We start from the raw sequence: 18,733 nt of genomic DNA, 5'->3' as shown, positions 1-18,733 counted from the left end.
TAATCATTACCGTCTACTTTATGTGCCGGAGAGTATTTAATATAGTTCTAAAATTATAATGTAACGTAATTTAAATTATAAAAGATAATAAAATTTTATAATATGAATTATAAGATTAATACTGTGTAATCTAACTACATTCTAAATTAAATATTTAATTAAAATTTAAATGTTAAATATATTTTTAGTCTATTTTCTATATTAATCGATTGTCAACGTCATTGTCGATTTTAGATGTGACCATCATCTTCGATTAAGATGACAGGATATTTTTATCATCTATAATAATATAAATTATATTTCTTAAAAAAAACGACACCCGTAATCATCCTTTGTGTATAGTATATAACGTTTTGATCCAACACAGTATAGTATAAGATTAATGACATTCCATTATAAATTTTATTGAGAAAGAAATTAATGATAATTTTAAATTAATACTTCACTAATAAAAGGAAATAAATTGAAAAATAAAATGGTTACAATAATTAGAGATTTTATTAGTTTGTTATTTGGTAATTATTATTTTCTATTTAAGTAATTAATAGGAAATTTATTATAATCCCTACTTGTTTTTTCTTATTTAGTATATTTATTTTCATATTTGTTATTGAATGGAGTTTATAATAGGAGTCTCGAGTCCTTAAAAAAAATATTGATAATTAATGTCATTGACGGTATTTGGATGATCAGTTGGTCTCATAAAAAATTTTCACTCGAGTTAATTAGAAAATATACGTCGTGGTTAGTATAGAAGTCCTGTCATAACTAGGGATTGAATCGTAATTATTTGGATAATAATTTGGATATCTTATCACGACACCATATCCCTGGGACTAAAAATGATAATTCCAGTTAACTTAATTGACTATCTTTGAGGTGATCGGTCCGACCCTACGGAAGTTTCACACCGGCCATCAGGATAAATCCAGAAACGTACGTGGTGGTCAATCCAGAAGCCTAGCATCTTTTAATTGCACTCTTATTTAGAGAATAAATTTTTATAAATACGTCATACCTGAAGATCTAATCATGATTTTACCGTGACATCATAATCCAGGGACGAGCATGGAGTCCCATAGTTTAATCATTTTGAATTAATTGAATTTTCATTTTTCTTTTTCGTGTGAGTTTACTTCTCAGGTGATAATCATGTTTGCTCATCGCTTTAGCTACATCAATTGATATCAGGCCGAAACCAATTCAGTTATATACCTCTTTTCCCCACTAATTTCTTATTTAATTCCTTTGGGCGACATCAACAATTTTTCTTTTCTAAAGTATTCGTGCAAATTTTTAACAAAGAGACTCGCATTAACTCGATAACATCTTTCTAACTTGACAATTATTATTTATTTAAATTTAGCAAGCTAATTAATTTGTGTGCATTATCTATTCAACTCGCATATTATTTATTTCCATATATTTTAAATCATCTTTGCTTTATTACTTGCTTATTTTATCCCTATAATTTTATTTATCTAATTTTCTATTATCTCATCCTTACTTTTGCCCTTATTTTGAATCATCTTGATTTTCTATTTGTCTCTTTATTAGTTCCAAGTTTTAATTTATTTTTTAAAATTTATTACGCCATACAATTTAAAAATCTCATTACTTGTCCAACCTCCATATCTACTATGACAAGAAACACTACAATTATAGAAATAGATGCTAGATGTGAATTTGTGGAAGACCAGCTTAAGAAGACCTAGAATGATAGTATCCAAGATCAATACGCTACAAACGGAGAAGAACCAATCACACATAAGTAGAGATATGAAACAAATTCTAAATAAAAAATGTCCCAATATATTTTATAAACCAATAATACACCATTTGGATTCATCTAAAATAATGAAACATGTGCATAGTTAAATATTTGAGCAAATTTAACAACTTATGAATGCGGTGTAATCCCAAATTAGACCCTAGGAAAATCATAATCTACTTCATTAATGGTTTGAGATCTAAAATTCATAGATAAGTTAAACTATTTGCCCCAACCTCAATTGAAGAGGCATGTCAAAAGACTGAAAAGATTGAGCATTTTGTGAAAGCTCGCTCCTACCTTGTGTTAGTGTAATTTCTTCCAAGTCAAAATTGACCAGTTTGACTAAGCTTGAGTTGGTTCAAGTTTGAGTTTTGATATTTGAGTTTAATATTTGAAAATATATGGAGATTACTAGTGCAATTATCCATCTGAGATATGGACGGTCAATTACATAGGTTGACGACTGAATTTGCTCGAATTTCACGTGGCAATTTATTGAAGGTAAAGTCAATCGATTGGGAGCTCTAGATCGTGAAGCATAAAGGCGTCACACAGATTCAAACGTGCAACACTTCTCACAACAACACTCACACGATTCTTCTCCAACTTTCTCCGCTATTGCTCATCGTACCTTGAGCTTGGAAGACAAGTGTTGCTGCACTTTCTAACTGGTCCAGAGGCATCTTCAAGCTACAAGAGATCAAACAAGAGAAGTTTTTCATTTATTTTGTGTATCTACTTCTTGTTTGTATTGTACTCTTGTGTGAGCATGTACGAGGTTTCTCTACTTCTAGATGATTTTTAAGAATGAGTGTTTTTGATAGTGGAGAGTGTGCTTGGCGTGGATCCTTAGATTATTCACCTCATCTTGAGGTAAATACTAAGTAAATCCTTGTGTTAGTATTGGTGAAGTTTTCGCTTTAAATTTCCGCTGCAAATCATGTTCAATGAAGCGAGACGAGCTATTTACCCCAATCTAGCTCTAGGTGTTCCAACAAATAGTATTAGAGTAAGGTCGCCCTTCATCGGACTCATCGCAGAAAGGGCAACGAGCTAGAGGAAGAAGAAGAAGAAGAAGAAGTTGAAGCCCTAATTTCTATTGGGATATGCCCGATGAAGTGTGCTAAAATACGTTTCCTAAACATGCACAGCAGAAGTCTAACGTAAATAAATCTAATTTATTACAACACACACTACACGCATGTAGGAGACAATCGCACAAACAAGATCATAAAACAAAAATGAAACAAATAACCATTATTCTAGGTATACCTTACGGATGACCTGTAACGAGAAGGGCATCAACTGTAATGACGTTGTCGAACCTCGCCTCTATTTGTATCCACGTTGAGCTCTACAAGCCTCTCCTTCAGAAGTTACTAGCCATGAGCAGAGGAGAGGGATCAAGAGAAGAAGAGGAAGCAAAACAAGGAAGAACTTCTTCCTTGCTTGGAGGTCGCGACAACAATGAGAAAAAGATTTCTCCTTGTTGTGGTGAGCGGCGACAAGGAAAGAGTGAGAGAGAGAGGAGAGGAAGATTTGGTTTCTAAAAACCCAATCAACTAAATAATGAAAATTATTATATGTCTCTCTTAACTATATCTATATATAACCCTCATTAATGAGTTGGATTAGAAAACTCAAATCCAACCCATTATCCCTTAACAAAAAATTAGTCCATTAGTTTGGTTCATGACTAAATCAAGTTGGTTCATGACTGATTTATGATTAAACCAAATATGGTCCAATTCTTTCATAAGAGATGTGGCTCATCCGAGCTTCCATTGCGATAAATATTTCTATATTTATCTTATGCATGATCTAACCAAACATTTATCTCTTTATCTAAGAATCATATTCTTTAACTTTTTTTACGTCTTTTTAAAACTCATTTGTGCGTGTGACCTAATAGGTTCTCGATTTATCTTGGTCGTCCATAATTAACTACTTAATTATGAAACAATCATGAGTGGCACCTAGTAGTACATCAGAATCCCCAATTAACCAGAAAATCATAATTGATTCTAGAATTAACTCTGAACCCTTCAGCGACTACAGTGAGTCATGCCTCGTTCCTTTCACTCATATTATACTCACTTGGTTCAGGACATGGTCTATATGTCAGTCCCCACTAGGCTGACTACGCCACATCTAGCCCAAGTAATACTATCTCGTTTTACGAATTCAAATTACTTGTATATGTGTCTAAGAGTCTGGTACTCTTAACATGTGATGTTTTGGCCAAAGACTTTGAGTAATAATCTTAATGAGTGGTCATAGGGTATACGTCTCCTCACAAGGAGTTGTGAATCCTCTATGGGCTATCCAAATACCTTCGAGTACTTCAACTTATACCCAATCATCCCGAGTCCACGCCTCGATGAGATGCTTGCTTAAGATGTCAAAGTATAAGTACTCCATGACCAAGATGACTTGTATACCTCAAGTCGAAGGAAAACTTGCACTCGAGCTGTAGTAAGAGCTTCACAGACATATCCATATATGTAGATAATCATATAAAGTCTTACAACGAGTCACTCCAATGAACTAGTTACCATAACTAGCATCTGTTAGATCGTGAATTTCGATAGGGGGGGTGAATATCGATTTAAAAACTTTCGTCGAAAAGAGTTAAGAGCAGCAGAAAATATAAGCGAAAAGAAACAAGGCTAACACAAGTTCTTTTTACTTGGTTTGGAGCCTGTGTCGACTCCTACTCCAAGGTCCGCACTCGTCGAGTGCTTTCGTTGGGCAATTCACTAGCAATTCGAATAATTATTTTACAATTGAAAGTACAATTGCTAATGAAAAATAAGGCAGTACCGACAAAGAAAAAATCAAAAGAAAAGAGCGCGTTGTCGGAGTTTCGCAGCGTCACAGGAGCACAAGTGAGCAGATCGTTTGTTCTGAGTTCTGTGTTGAGGCTCCACCCCTGACCCTTCTTTTATAGGATGCTCTGGGCACCCGCAGCCCTTCGGGGTGCCCTTGTGTGACGTAGCAGGCCCAACCAGCGAGCTCCACGTGTCGACGTCGCGTTAGGGGATAAAACTTGTCTCTGAGTGCCCGGATCCCCTCCGGGCACCCGGACCACCTTTCTCCAGAAACTCCTTCTCCTGCAAAACAAGGTTAGTCCGAGGCAAATATATAATGTATATCTTGCAAAACAAAGTATTAGCACAGTTTATAATTTTAACATAAAGAGTATGACTTAGATTCTGTCTTTCCGAGACCGGAATCCAGTCACGATCTCAACTTAGATTTCCGAAATGGATCTAAGTTGGATCGACGCCTAAGTTCCCTTCCCGAGAACGCGTCCTCACAGTCACTCCCCTCCAGTGACTTACCTTTACTTACATGTCAGACGTCCGATCAGCCCTTCAACCCATCTGGACTTCTCGCCAGCTATCCGGTCAACCCGTCGACCTAACTGGACTTCGTGTCAAACGTCCGGTCAGCCCGTTGACCCGCTTGGACTTCGTGCCAACTATCCGGTCGATCCGTCGACCTAGCTGGGCTTCGTGTCAGACATCCGGTCAGCCCGTCGACCTGTCTGGACTTCGCCTGCACACTCAGTCAGAGTGTTAGATCAACAACAAAACTAACTTAACCTAATTTGTCATTCATCAAAACCTGGGTTAGACCGTTAGTGCTAACCACACCAACAACATCCACGTTTAACTCTCGACATCCCAATGTCTCCAGCCAGTAAGAAAATAGCTACTTGACGAACCAAGGAGTATAGCACGTGCTAGTCTTACAGAATTGATGGTGTCCGAGTACATCAATTTGACAACTAGGAAAATTCTAATACGTTCATAATTGCACATGTAGAGATAATCATAAGTTGTGATCCAATTACAAATCCCTTCATGCTATGAATTATATTATAAACATTTAGTGAACACTACAAGAAAATTGGGATTCTACAACACTTAAACGACAACGCTTTTTTTAAAAAGCGTTGTCTATTTTTTTTTAACAACGCTTTTAGTGAAAAGCGTTGTCTATTGCATTATTTTGTTATTAATAGACAACGCTTTTCTAAAAACCGTTGTCTATTAGTGATTTTTATGGGTCAAAGACAACGCTTCGTAAAAAGCGTTGTCTATTAGTTTTTTTTAGTGTCTACGACAACGATTTTTAAAAAGCGTTGTCTACTGTCAAGTTATCATCTCAATCTTAAGTGATCTAGACCGCTTATCTCAAGATCTGACGGTTGGATCTTCATCCATCTTCATCACAATATGGACGGCCCAGATTAAAGGAGGAGACAACTTCGTTTCCTTTTACCCATGTGATGACACAGTGCTGTGATTCCTTTGTATTCGCGACATCTCCTCTCGCGCGGCTAGGGCACACAACCTCCCACCGCCGGCCGTCTCTTCTTCCTCACCACAGGCCGGCAGCTCTTTCTTCTCTTCACTGCCGCCGGCCGGACCTCCATAGCCCACCCTTCTTCTTGATTCCAGCGGCGACAGCAGCAAGCACCGACGACGACTCTGAGCATCCACCTCACCTGTACGCCATGTGGTTGAAGCACATCGATGCATCATGCGGGTTCTCTGCCTCAGGTCCGAAAGGCTATTTCCTTTTTGCTATTTCCCGTCCTTTCTGTCTCCTTCAAAGTTGGCTTTTTGGTTGATACGAGGAACATCTCCTAGTGGATTCTTATTCAGCTTCTGTGTGCCTAGTCCCTACCGATGAATTTAATTAATGGATATATGTGTTTGGTGCTACTTTTCGCAGGTAGGGCGTGCTGGGTGTGCAGACGTTGTTAATAGAATCTGGGGAGTGCTTGGCAGGAGAGGGGATTTTCGGGCTGTCAGGGAGATGAACTACAGGAGAAGTTTGATTTCTTCAGGTTTGCTTCCCTGTGTTTCTTCCACTTTCGATCTCTTGTTTTCAGTGGGGATTGATTGATCTTATGCTTTTGGATTGAAATCAAGTTGTTAAGGCTTCTGCCAGGGCATTTGATTTCGGAAGGACCCATGTGGTTCGACCCAAGGGAAGGCATTTGGCCACTGTCGTGTGGCTTCATGGCCTAGGTGATAATGGAGCAAGGTACTTGACATTCCCTTTGTTTTCCTTTCTTTGGTGTGTGTTCTCTGTCTGTGTGATTACATATTCTGAATTATGGTATTAGCAAGACTGATTTTTGGTGTTTGCGAATCTTACCCATGATTTTTAATGCCTGCTTGTTCGGTAAGTGAAGTCAAAACTAATTCCCCTGACTTTTGGTGTTCGGGGTATAACAATGACTACTATGCAATGTTTCCTTTGATATAGTAAGATGTGCTATGTGAATTAGAATCCATGCATGCTCACCTGATGTTGATATGTTTGTTATCTTGCTTCTCAGGAAGTTAGTTATCTACACCATCTGTGCTCGTAGGAAATCTTGTTCATCATAGGACGTTCATTTTATTGTGCTTGAGTTGACTGCTTGCTGAGACATTGACTCAGTACACATTGAGAAGTGTAAAGTTTTTCTTATGATGGTAATTCGAAAATTAGTTTGTATTCTTATTGGCTTTAAATGAAGGAGATTTGCTCCTGTTCTTCTTGATCCTGCAATAGAATTCACGTTTCTAAATTACAATAGCAGGATGTTTTTAGCTTAGATAGTTGAATTTGTATCATATGTAATTCTTTTAGTGAGAACTCAAAATGATAAAATCATTAGATTCTGATTGAGTCTTTGCTATTTTAGAGCTTTATGTAGATTTCATTTCATGCTTTAGGTTTCGTTCTATGTTTTTCTTCATGTTGTCTTTCATATTGAATAATGTTTTATGTGAATGTTAAGTGCTTGTATTAATTTGACCTTCTATGTTTCAATTTGCACACATTATGATTTCATTGACTCATGTCCATCAAGTGTTTGATTAAATGTCTCTTCCATTATATAGATTTTAGTTGATACACAAGGAGAGCGCCATTTCAGAGCTGAAGTTGGAACTATCAGTCGTGCACACCATCGCCATTTGGTTTCTCTTGTTGCATACTGTGTATCCGAGAATCAGAGATTGCTCGTCTATGATTATGTTCCCAATAGAACTCTTTATTACCATCTCCATGGTGAGTAATAATTTTTATTCTTTTTTTTTCGGGACCAAGTTAATTCACACAGGTCTTCAAATTCTACCATCAAATTGTATTTAGTGATGCATGTATTCCTATCCTATCTGGCATTGCTTTTGCAGGAAAAGGAAGAGCAGTAATGCAATGGACCAAGAGGGTTAAGGTCGCTGTTGGGACAGCTCGTGGAATAGCATACCTTCATGAGGATTGTAATTTCTATTTTCTTTCTTGTTCCACTCAGCTTTGTTGACTTGAAATAAATCATACATTAAATAAGAAATTTTTGTCAATTTTATTTCTTGTATCAGGTAATCCTCGGATAATTCACAGAGATATCAAGTCCTCAAACATTTTATTAGATTACAACCTTGAGGCTAAGGTTGCCATACATCTTGTTTGGTGCACTGAAACTGCCAGAACTTTGAAACAGAACTATCTACTTTGTCATCATATGTTTTAAATTCAAATGTCACTATCTATTTTGAAACAGACATATTTAGTCTTTGTGTATAGTTGAATTCTCCTGTAAATACTAATACTTTGTAATTGAATTCTATTATTTTGGTATGAGTTTGAAATCATTAGCTGAGCTAATTAATGTTATTTTATATGTCAAATTCAAATCTAGACATGGTAAAAGAAAATTAATAGTTTTGTAAATATAAAAAAAATGATTTTGTAAATAGATTTTTTTTTATTTTTATTTTAAAAAGACAACGCTTTTAAAGCATTGCACAAGTGTTGTCTTTGCCAAAAACAACAATGCTTTTAAAGCGTTGTAAAGATGATGTTTTTGCAAAAAAAACACAACGCTTTTAAAGCGTTGTCTTCGCTACAAATGACAACGCTTTAAAAGTGTTGTCGTTGAGCAGACTTTTAACAACAGTGTCTTTAACAACGCTTTTTCAGGCACAAAGACAACGCTTTAAAAGCGTTGTCTATTAGCTTTTTTCTTGTAGTGGAATGAGTTTAAGACCATCAAACATATAATATGCACTCAAATAGTGAATCTATATTTATCAAATAAATAGTAAAAATCATAAGACATCGCCTCAGGATATCCCTCAAAATCTAACAATTTTAACAAAGTCAATGACTTCATTAAAAGAGCTCAACTTCAAGATAGATTTTTAAGATAAACTCGAATATGATACTCGGATGCCTCCGCTATTCACATTGATAAGTTTCGATCTTTGGAAATCAAGGATGGAGAATTTCTTGATAATAGAAATAGAACAGTGGTTTACTCTAATGGAAGACATTCATGCTCCAACAAATGACAAAGACAATCTCATCAAGAAGAGCAAATGGAGTAAGGAACAAATCAAGAGAAGCGAGGCTAATGACAAAGTAACCACATTATTGGTCAATCCATTGCCAAGCAACATCTTGAGAAAAATTAGAGAATATGAAGATGTCAAGGAGCTTTGAATAAAATTGATAAAGGTTCATGAAGATTCCTCCATCGTACCAAATCAAGACAAATTCAAAGAGGAAGACTCATTGGATCAAGAAGAAGAAGATTTGGAGGTTGAGAGATATTCAACATTCGAAAAAAAGAAACTGAAGAAGATTTATCCTCAAGAGAGTGCAAAGACAAAGGCAAAGGGGTATACTCTTTATTTATATGCATGAGGATTCGAAGATTGAGGAATGCTCAAAGTCTTAGGAAGAAATTAAAGAGTCGTCCACCTCAAGGATTGAGAGGGAGCATAGACTATCAACACAGGAACAAGAAGAAGCTTCAATTTTTGGATCGATTAATGAAGAACCAAGTCCCTCCCCTACAAATAAAGGTATAAAGATTTTAATTTGTAAAAATAAAAATAATATCATTTGCTTTGAATGTAGGGAAAATGGGCACTATAAGAGTAAGTGTCCAAAGTTGACTAAGAAAAAGGGTCAAGTGACACCCAAAGCTAAGGAGAAGTCAAATAAGACACAAGCCTTGGTGTGTAAAGGCAAGAAGCATATTATATGTTTCTTTTGCAATCAAAAGGGGCATTACCGAAATAAATGCTCAAGGAAGAAGATTTTGGTTAAGAATCAAGAAAGAAGCTTAAATCAAGGAGGAGCTTCCTAAAACAAAATTAAGGTACCACTATTTAATGGTACTTATGTCAATCATGATAAGAAGCATGTTATAAATAATTTTTATCATTTTAATGTTATTTATCATGAAAATAGGAAACATGATAGAATTAAGAAAAAATATATCCGTTATCTGAGGTGTCGTGTTCGAGCCCTCTTATCAACTCTTTATCCGTCGGATACGTGGTACTGAGGCTCCCCAAAAAATCCTTTCGAGGGTTTCTGGGGTATGGGGTCACGGAGCGGTGGGCCCAGTCATGTTAAAAAGTTTACCCTACCTTAGTTTTGTCCCCTCGGATGGATCTAGTGGCTAGCATATGAGGTGTTGCCATAATGAGGTCTGGGGTTCGAATCTTGGCAAAGCCGAGGTAAATACCTCCCTTATCTGCTAGTCACTATTCCAAAGGCTAGTAGCCGCCCATGATTTACCTCCTCCGTGTTGGCCTTGGGACGGGTTGGCGGGGACGCTGAGAGCCAGCGTATTCGCCTTTTGCCACAATGTTATAAATAATTTTTATCATTTTAATGTTATTTATCATGAAAATAGGAAACATAATAGAATTAAGAAAAAATATATATCATATCATGCTAAGACTACCTCACCTAAGGATAGGAAGATAGAAACTTAAGTAAAAATTCTAAGGACTTCAAATATATGCCTAGAAATAAAATTGTCCAATACAATCAAGAAAAATCCAAATCTAAGGATTTAAAGATGAAAAATAAAGTTTTGAGATCAAGGTTTGATAAATTAGAAAATACTCTTAAAAGAATGAAAAATGTCTTTAAGGGGGTCAAATAGACAAAATATAAGAAGAGATAAGCAAGAGTCATTCAATGATCATAGATGTTTGGGATACAAATCTAAAATCAAGAAGAATATGTCTTCATACCATAGAGTTCCATATAGCTATGGAATCAATCCTAAGTCTAGGAGTCAAATCAAGGTGACAAGGAAAGTTATCCCTATTAGTAACATTAAAATGACCAATGCAACTAAGACTTTTAAGAAGCTTAAGAAAGTCACTAATAAGGTCACAAGGGAAATTATCCCTAGAGTTAACCTTAAAGACACTAGTGTGACCAAGGCTTCTAAGAAGCTTAGGAAGATAACTAGGGAAGTTATCCCTAGTGAGTACCTAGCACACCCAAGGAGTTCTAATAGATTTTGGGTTCCTAAGAGTGTGTTCTCTACACCATAGATGGGTTTAGAGAGTGCCAACTCTAATTAAAAAGGTAGTTAACTCTATTGGTGTGGTTAGCACTGATGGTCTAACTCAAGTTTTGATGAATGACAAAGTAGGTTAAGTTAGTTTCATAGTGATCTAACACTTTGATGAAGTGTGCAGGAGAAGCCCAACTAGGTTGACTGGATGATCGGATAGCTGGCACGAAGCCTAGCTAGGTCGACGGGCCGACCAGATAGCTGGCACGAAGCCCAGCTAGGTCAACGGGCTGACATGATAGCTGGTATGAAGTCCAGACTGGTCGACGGGCTGACCGGATCTCTGGCACAAAATCTAGCTAGGTCGACGGACTGACCTGATAGCTGGCACGAAGTCCAGACGGGTCGACGGGCTGACCGGACGTCTGGCAGGTAAGTTAAGATAAGTCACTAGAGGGGAGTGACTTGGTGAGGGCGCGTTCCCCATTCGAGGTAACAGTAGGCGTCGATCCAACTTAGAACCATTTTGGGAATCTAAGTTGAGATCGTGACTAAATTCCGATATCAGTGAGACGGAATCTAATTACTATTTTTTTACTATAATTGTGCTAACTTCTGTTTATCTGGAACGCGTCAAACATGATCTGTTACGACGGGGATAAAGTTTTATCCCTCTTTAGGTGCCTGGAACCCTTCCAGGCCCTTCGACCAGGGCTATAAATACAGCTTTGGTCCCAGAAGTTAAATATAATGGGAAAAGAGAGAAACAACACTTGTAATCATCGACTTGTCTATTTAGCTCCGTGATTGTGAGCTTTGATTATTGTAAGAGGTTTCTCCGCCCGAAGCAAACAATATTGAGCTTTTCATCATCCTTGGATTAACAACCTCCCCGGTTGTAACCAAGTAAATAGTTGTGCCTCTTCTTTTCTCTATTTAGTTTTTATTTATTTTATACAAGTGTTAATATTGGTAAAGCTATAAGTCGAGAAAGGACCAACCGTCGAACGAAGCACATGAGATGGTCGGACCGAGCATCTACCCACCAAAATTCGAGGGGAAATTCTTGAACTGGAAGAAAAGGATGGAGGTATTTTTTTACACAGATTTTGATTTACTCTTGATAATGGATTTGGTTTTGTATCACCAGAAGGCAAAGAAAAATACCAATGGACCAAGAAGGAGCAAGTCGACTTTGTGACAAATGACAAAGCAGAGTTCCATCTGCTAAGTATCTTACCGTCACAGGAAGTCAACTGGATTGGAGCCTACGAGTCTACCAAGGAGCTCTGACAGAAATTCCTGGAACTACACGAAGGAACCTTGGAGTTGAAACTCGTGAGACGGGATCTGCTCATAAACCAGATCAGCAACATCAACTAGAAGAAGGTGAAACAGTTGCACACCTTCCCCCAAGGATCAAGTAAGCTCATCACCGGACTCACTAATCTTGGAGAAAATGTAAGCAACCGAGATTCGCTAAGGTACACGTTTAATATATTCCCTAGAAATACTGAATGAGCATTGATCCGGCGGTAAGAATGGGGGACCCACAGATGGGGTCCCGTCCGAGCGGAACCAGAGATTACCCAGCCAAAGGTTTGGGTTTCCGACGCCAAAGCAGGAGAACCGGAGCCGAGTGGCCGAGCGGAGGTGTCCGCTCGGCCGAGGACAGAATGGCCGAGCGGAGGTGTCCGCTCGGCCGGAATCGTGGCGAGGGAACAGTGGTTAGCCGAGCGGCCTATTCGCTCAGCTCGGGATATGGTATGTCAGCAAAGGCATGATGATTAGACTGTACGCAAGATGGCACTATTAAAGGCCCCACCATCACGTCACGGAAAGGTTGATACAGTAGCAGTATGGTCTTATGGATGCCCTTCTGACAGGCCCACACCTAGGCATGGTCGAAAGCAGGTGATCGCTTCGATTGGTGTGCCCAGGCTCCTTCGAAAGGTCTATATAAGGCCTCCACTTCTTCAAGCGGAGGTACACAAGTCTACATTTTCTAAGCCACTTTCTTATTCCTTCGCCTAACTTGAGCGTCGGAGGGCCGTCGCCGGGACACCCCCCCAGCTCGGTTTGTTGCAGGTTCGCCGGAGCACTCGAGGATCCAGCAGGGAGCGCCACATCCCCAGCGTCCGTTGACTCCTGGTTCGGACAGGATCAATTTGGCGCCGTCTGTGGGAACGCACCTGCATCCGAGCAGAGGCAATGGACGAGGCTGGAAGACTACATACCGTGGCACTCTCACAAGAAGAGTTTGACGCTATAGTCGAGGCGAGGGCAGCCAAGATAGTGGCGCAGCAAAAGGAGAAAGCACAGGCTGAGCGAGCGCAACAGCAAACAACCTCGGCTTCAGCAGATCGCCCGGAATATGTTTCAACAGGAGGGTTCCCTCAGGCACTCTTCCGTACTCCCCCAGAAATCGCGCCCGCTCACGGGGAGCAAGGATCTTCATCCGATGAGCCTCCCGTTCGGGATCATAGGAAGGGCAAAGCTCCCCGAGCGAACGCACCACCCGAGCAGGTTCACCGACAGTTCTCTGAAGCCATACATCGGGATCCGTTACCAAAATACTATACACCACCGCCGATCGGAGCTTACAATGGGACGACCGACCCCGACGATCATTTGGGGAAGTTCGACAGCATCGCCACCTTGCATCAGTACTCCGATGGCGTAAAGTGCCGGGTATTTCTCACCACTCTATCGGAATCTGCACATAGGTGGTTTCGGAGGCTGTCGGACGACTCTATCACTAGTTTCCAGGAGTTCCGAAAGGCATTTCTTCATCACTTTGCGAGCAGCCGACGTTATCAAAGGACAAGCGTCAGCCTGTTCACCATCAAACAAGAACCAAGAGAATCTCTCCGGGCGTATATACAGCGATTTAATCAGGTAGCGATGGGCATCCCCACAACCACCTCGGATACAATGGTAAACGCCTTCACGCAAGGCCTCACAGAAGGGGACTTCTTCCGCGCGCTCATTCGCAAACCGCCCAGAGACTACGACCACATGCTACACCGGGCGAATGAGTATATAAATGTGGAAGAGGCGGAGGCTGCCCGACGGAAGGGAACTCATGCCGAACGTTGGCCCAAGCCGAACGGAAGCAGCCCGCTGCCCATCAGCCACCAAGAGGACCAAGAGTTGAGGCATCCCGGGCACATCATGTGAAGTCCCCGGTGGTCCAAGAGGTAGCGGCCGAGCGGTCAAAGATGAAGAAAAAGAGGGTATGGACCCCAATGTTTTGCTCTTTCCATAATACTGACTCCCACAACACCCGCGACTGTCGGGGCCTGCCTTCAATCACCCATCCCGTACGACGGGGTGGCCCTCGTCGATCGCCTTCACCCGGCCGCCGGCAGCGGCATCAAGAGTCCGTTCGGCGAACATATAGAAGATCTCCCGAACAGCGTTACCCTCCAAGGCATGAAGATCGCTCTCGAAGGTCCAATGAGCGACCTAGGCAGTCCGCTCGGGAAGAGGAGAACAGAAACAACATCTCCCGGGGAGAAATCAATATTATTGCGGGTGGGCCGACCGGAGGAGATTCACACAGGGCGAGAAAGGCAAGCGCCCGGCAGCTCAGAATCCATGAGGTGGGTTGCAACCAAGAAAAGGCGAGCGGACCCGAGATCAGTTTCGGGCCCAAGGATCTTGAGGGAGTTGAAGTGCCGCATGAGGATGCCCTTATCATCAAAGCGGTGATAGCCAACTACACCATCCACTGTATCTTCATTGACACTAGCAGCTCGGTCAACATCATCTTCAGAAAGGCCTTTGATCAACTACAAATCGATCAAGCCGAGCTGCTGCCCATGACAACCCCCCTCTACGGGTTTACGGGCAATGAGGTTCTTCCGGTCGGACAGGTAAGACTGGCTATCTCCTTAGGGGAAGAACCGCTCCGAAGAACGAGGACAACAAACTTTGTGGTGGTCGACTCCCCTTCATCCTACAACGTGATACTGGGGCGGCCGATGTTAAGCGAATTCCGAGCTGCTGAGTCGACGTTCTATCAGAAGATCAAATTCCCGGTCGAGGACAAAATCGGTGAAGTACGAGGAGATCAGTTAGCCGCTCGGAAATGCTATGTGGAAATGGTCCGAGCCGAATCCAGCGCCGCGCGAAAGGCTCCACGGATCGAGGTACACGCCATAACCGAGAAACCTCCTGCTTTAATTTATGATGAAAAGGAGGAGGTTCAGATCCATCCGAGCCGATCGGAGGCTACAACCTTTATTGCCGCCGACCTGGAGGACGAACAGAAAGAAGAAGTGGTCAAATGCCTCCAGATGAATCATGACGTCTTCGCCTGGTCGACGCATGAGCTGCCCGGTGTCTCCCCTAGCATAGCCCAACATAAGCTTCACGTCCGGCCGGACGCTCGGCCAGTAAAACAAAGGAGAAGAGATTTCAGCGCCGAGCAGAATATTATCATTCGAGCGGAGGTAGAAAGGCTCTTAGAGGCCGGCCACATACGGGAGGTTCAATTCCCAAGCTGGTTAGCAAATGTGGTGCTCGTCTCCAAGCCGGGCAACAAATGGAGGGTATGCATCGACTTCAGAGACCTGAACAAAGCTTGCCCGAAGGATTTCTACCCTCTGCCCCGAATCGACCAGCTCGTAGATTCTACAGTCGGATGCGAGCTTATATGTATGCTGGACGCCTACCAAGGCTATCATCAAGTGCCGCTCGCCCCGGAAGATCAGGAAAAAGTTAGCTTCGTTACACCGGACGGGACGTATTGCTATACGGTGATGCCGTTCGGACTGAAGAATGTCGGAGCAACATATCAAAGATTGATGAATAGGGTCTTCCGCGAGCAAATCGGACACAACCTGGAGGTCTATGTAGATGACATCCTCATCAAATCCTTCCGAGCGGCCACTTTATGCAAAGATATGGAAGAAACCTTCCGTACACTCAGAAAATATGGGGTCAAGCTAAATCCTCATAAGTGTTTGTTCGGCGCCAAAGGAGGACGTTTCTTGGGCTATATTGTGACCGAACGGGGTATTGAAGCTAATCCTAGCAAGGTGAAGGCTCTTCAAGACATGCCACCGCCCAGAAACATGAGGGAAGTACAGAGGCTGACCGGTCGGATTACAGCGCTATCACGCTTCATCTCCAAGACTGCCGACCGGAGCCTTCCGTTCTTCAAAGTCCTCCGCAAAGCTACAAAGTTCCAATGGAATGAAGACTGCGATCGGGCCTTTGAAGAACTGAAGACGTACTTAAATTCCCTACCTGTGCTGGCCAAGCCAGCTGTCGGCGAACCGTTGCACATTTATTTATCCTCAACCGAGCAGGCTGTGGGATCAGCGTTAGTCCAGTCGGGAGGTGAGGAGCAACCTGTATATTTCCTTAGTCATATCTTAAAAGATGTTGAAACCCGCTACACCGGACTCGAGAAGTTGGCCTTTGCTCTGATCATTGCCGTTCGGAGACTTCGTCCTTATTTCCTGGCGCACACGATTATCGTCAAGACCAATAGTCCGTTGGGACGAGTGCTTTTAAATCCAGAAGCTTCCGAATGGCTCATCAAATGAACAACTGAGCTAAGCGAATTTGATATCCAATATCAACCCCGCTCGGCTATCAAGGCACAAGCCTTAGCCGATTTTGTGACGGAGGTGCAGGACCCGGAACCCGAAGCTGTGTGAAAAGTGTTCGTGGATGGATCGTCCACTAGACACGGGAGCGGAATTGGCATAGTTTTGCTGTCCCCACAAGGAGAGCGGATGCAGCTCTCCGTCCGGCTAGATTACCGAGCGACCAACAACGAAGCAGAATATGAAGCCCTTATTGCTGGATTGCAGGCCGCTCGGCACGTGGCCGGGTCATCCTCTATTCAGATTCCCAGTTGGCTGCTCAGCAAATCTCGGGGATTTTCGAGATAAATAGTACAAGGCTCAAGCTCTACGTGGAGGCTATTGAAAAACTTAAGCTCAACTTTAGGGAGGTGATTATTCAGAAGATCCCCCGGGCGGAGAATCAACTGGCGGATGAATTGGCCAAGCTGGCAAGCGCGTTATCCCCGGTCGGCTCTCAGAAGCCGATCGAGCAAGTATCTTTAGTAGCACATGTCGATCGGATGGAGGGCATCACATACCCGAGCCACTGGAGGACAACTATTGTGGAGTTTTTACGCTCGGGAGCTACCCCATCCAACCGGGAAGGAACTCATTTACTGAAGAGAAGGGCTAGTCGGTTCACCCTCGTAGGAGATCAACTCTACAAGAAGGCCTTCTCCCGTCCGCTCCTAAAATGCGTCAGCTGGGAAGATGCCGAGTACATCCTTCGAGAAGTGCACCAAGGTTCGTGCGGTGGACATCCAGGCGGACGGTCGTTAACCAGGAAGATTTTGCTAGCCGGGTATTTTTGGCCAACACTTCAAAAGGATGCTGCCCGGACCGTTGCAAATTGTCTATCATGTCAGAAGTATCACAGCATGTCCCACCGACCGGCAGATGAGATGAAAGCATCAACTGTGGCCTGCCCGTTCGACCAATGGGGGATGGACATCGTGGGACCCTTCCCCATGACTACCGGGCAGCGGAAGTTCTTATTGGTGGCGGTCGACTACTTCTCAAAATGGGTAGAAGCTGAGCCACTTGCAAAAATATCCGAGCAGATGGTTAAAAAGTTCATATGGCAAAATATCATCTGCCGCTTTGGCATCCCAAGACGACTCATCTCCGACAACGGACGTCAATTCACTGGGAAGCTGCTCGGGCAGTGGTGCGAAAGTTATGGGATCGAGCAGCACTTCACATCGGTGGCATACCCCCAAAGTAACGGTCAAGCCGAGGTAACCAACCGAGAGATTCTCAGAATTTTACGGGCTCGGCTCGACCATGAAGGAGGCAGCTGGGTAGACGAGCTGCCGGGCGTCCTATGGGCTCTCCGCACGACACCAAAGGAGGGAACGGGCGTCACTCCATTTCACTTGGTATATGGAGGCGAAGCAGTCATCCCGATTGAAGTTAGGGTGGAGTCCGTTCGGGTACAAAATTATGATGAAGATAACGCCGAACGGAGGAGCATGGAGCTAGACTTGGTCGAAGAGGAAAGAGCTAAAGCGTCCGTCCGGCTGATGGCGTAGCGGCAACGTATGAAACAGAACTACAACCGGCGCGTGATCCCCAGAGCCTTTCAAGTAGGCGACCTAGTTTGGAAGAAAGTCAAGCAGGTCGGAGATGTCGGCAAGTTGGAAGCTCCCTGGGCAGGACCCTTTGAAGTGGTCGAGAAGCTCCGTTCGGGCGCTTATTACCTCAAGGATGCGGAAGGTCGGATGCTGGATCGGCCATGGAGTGCAAATCACCTTCAGCCATATAGAGCTGGTTGAGAGGTGCGCTTTTGCTCTATTTTGTGTAAATTCAAAATAGTTGTACTCCTTTTATCGCATGAAACAAATTATTCCCAAAGCATTCTGTGTTCATAGCCGAACGGTTGGTTATCCGAAGGCCCCGTGCCGCTCGGCCGGAGGTAAATTATCGGAGCCAAGCGCTCGACGACGAAGGCCCCGAGCTGCTCAGCCGGAGGTATATTGTACGAGCCAAAGGCTCAATTCCGAAGACCCTGTGTCGTTCGGCCAGGTAGACGTTGTCCAA

At 42.4% G+C, this 18,733-nt stretch overlaps 1 long non-coding RNA gene across 1 annotated transcript; it reads left to right on the top strand.

Moving 5' to 3' along the window:
* Positions 1-7,786: 7,786 nt before the first annotated feature.
* LOC121977872 lies at positions 7,787-8,266 on the top strand. The gene is made up of 3 exons (XR_006111074.1): positions 7,787-7,852; positions 7,978-8,064; positions 8,164-8,266. It is a non-coding gene; the product is annotated as an uncharacterized LOC121977872 (long non-coding RNA).
* Positions 8,267-18,733: the final 10,467 nt, after the last annotated feature.

Source organism: Zingiber officinale, chromosome 4B (assembly GCF_018446385.1).
Source record: "Zingiber officinale cultivar Zhangliang chromosome 4B, Zo_v1.1, whole genome shotgun sequence".
Classification (NCBI taxonomy): domain Eukaryota; kingdom Viridiplantae; phylum Streptophyta; class Magnoliopsida; order Zingiberales; family Zingiberaceae; genus Zingiber; species Zingiber officinale.
The sequence above is the reverse complement of the archived record's forward strand: the minus strand, read 5'-3'. Positions and strand labels throughout refer to the sequence as shown.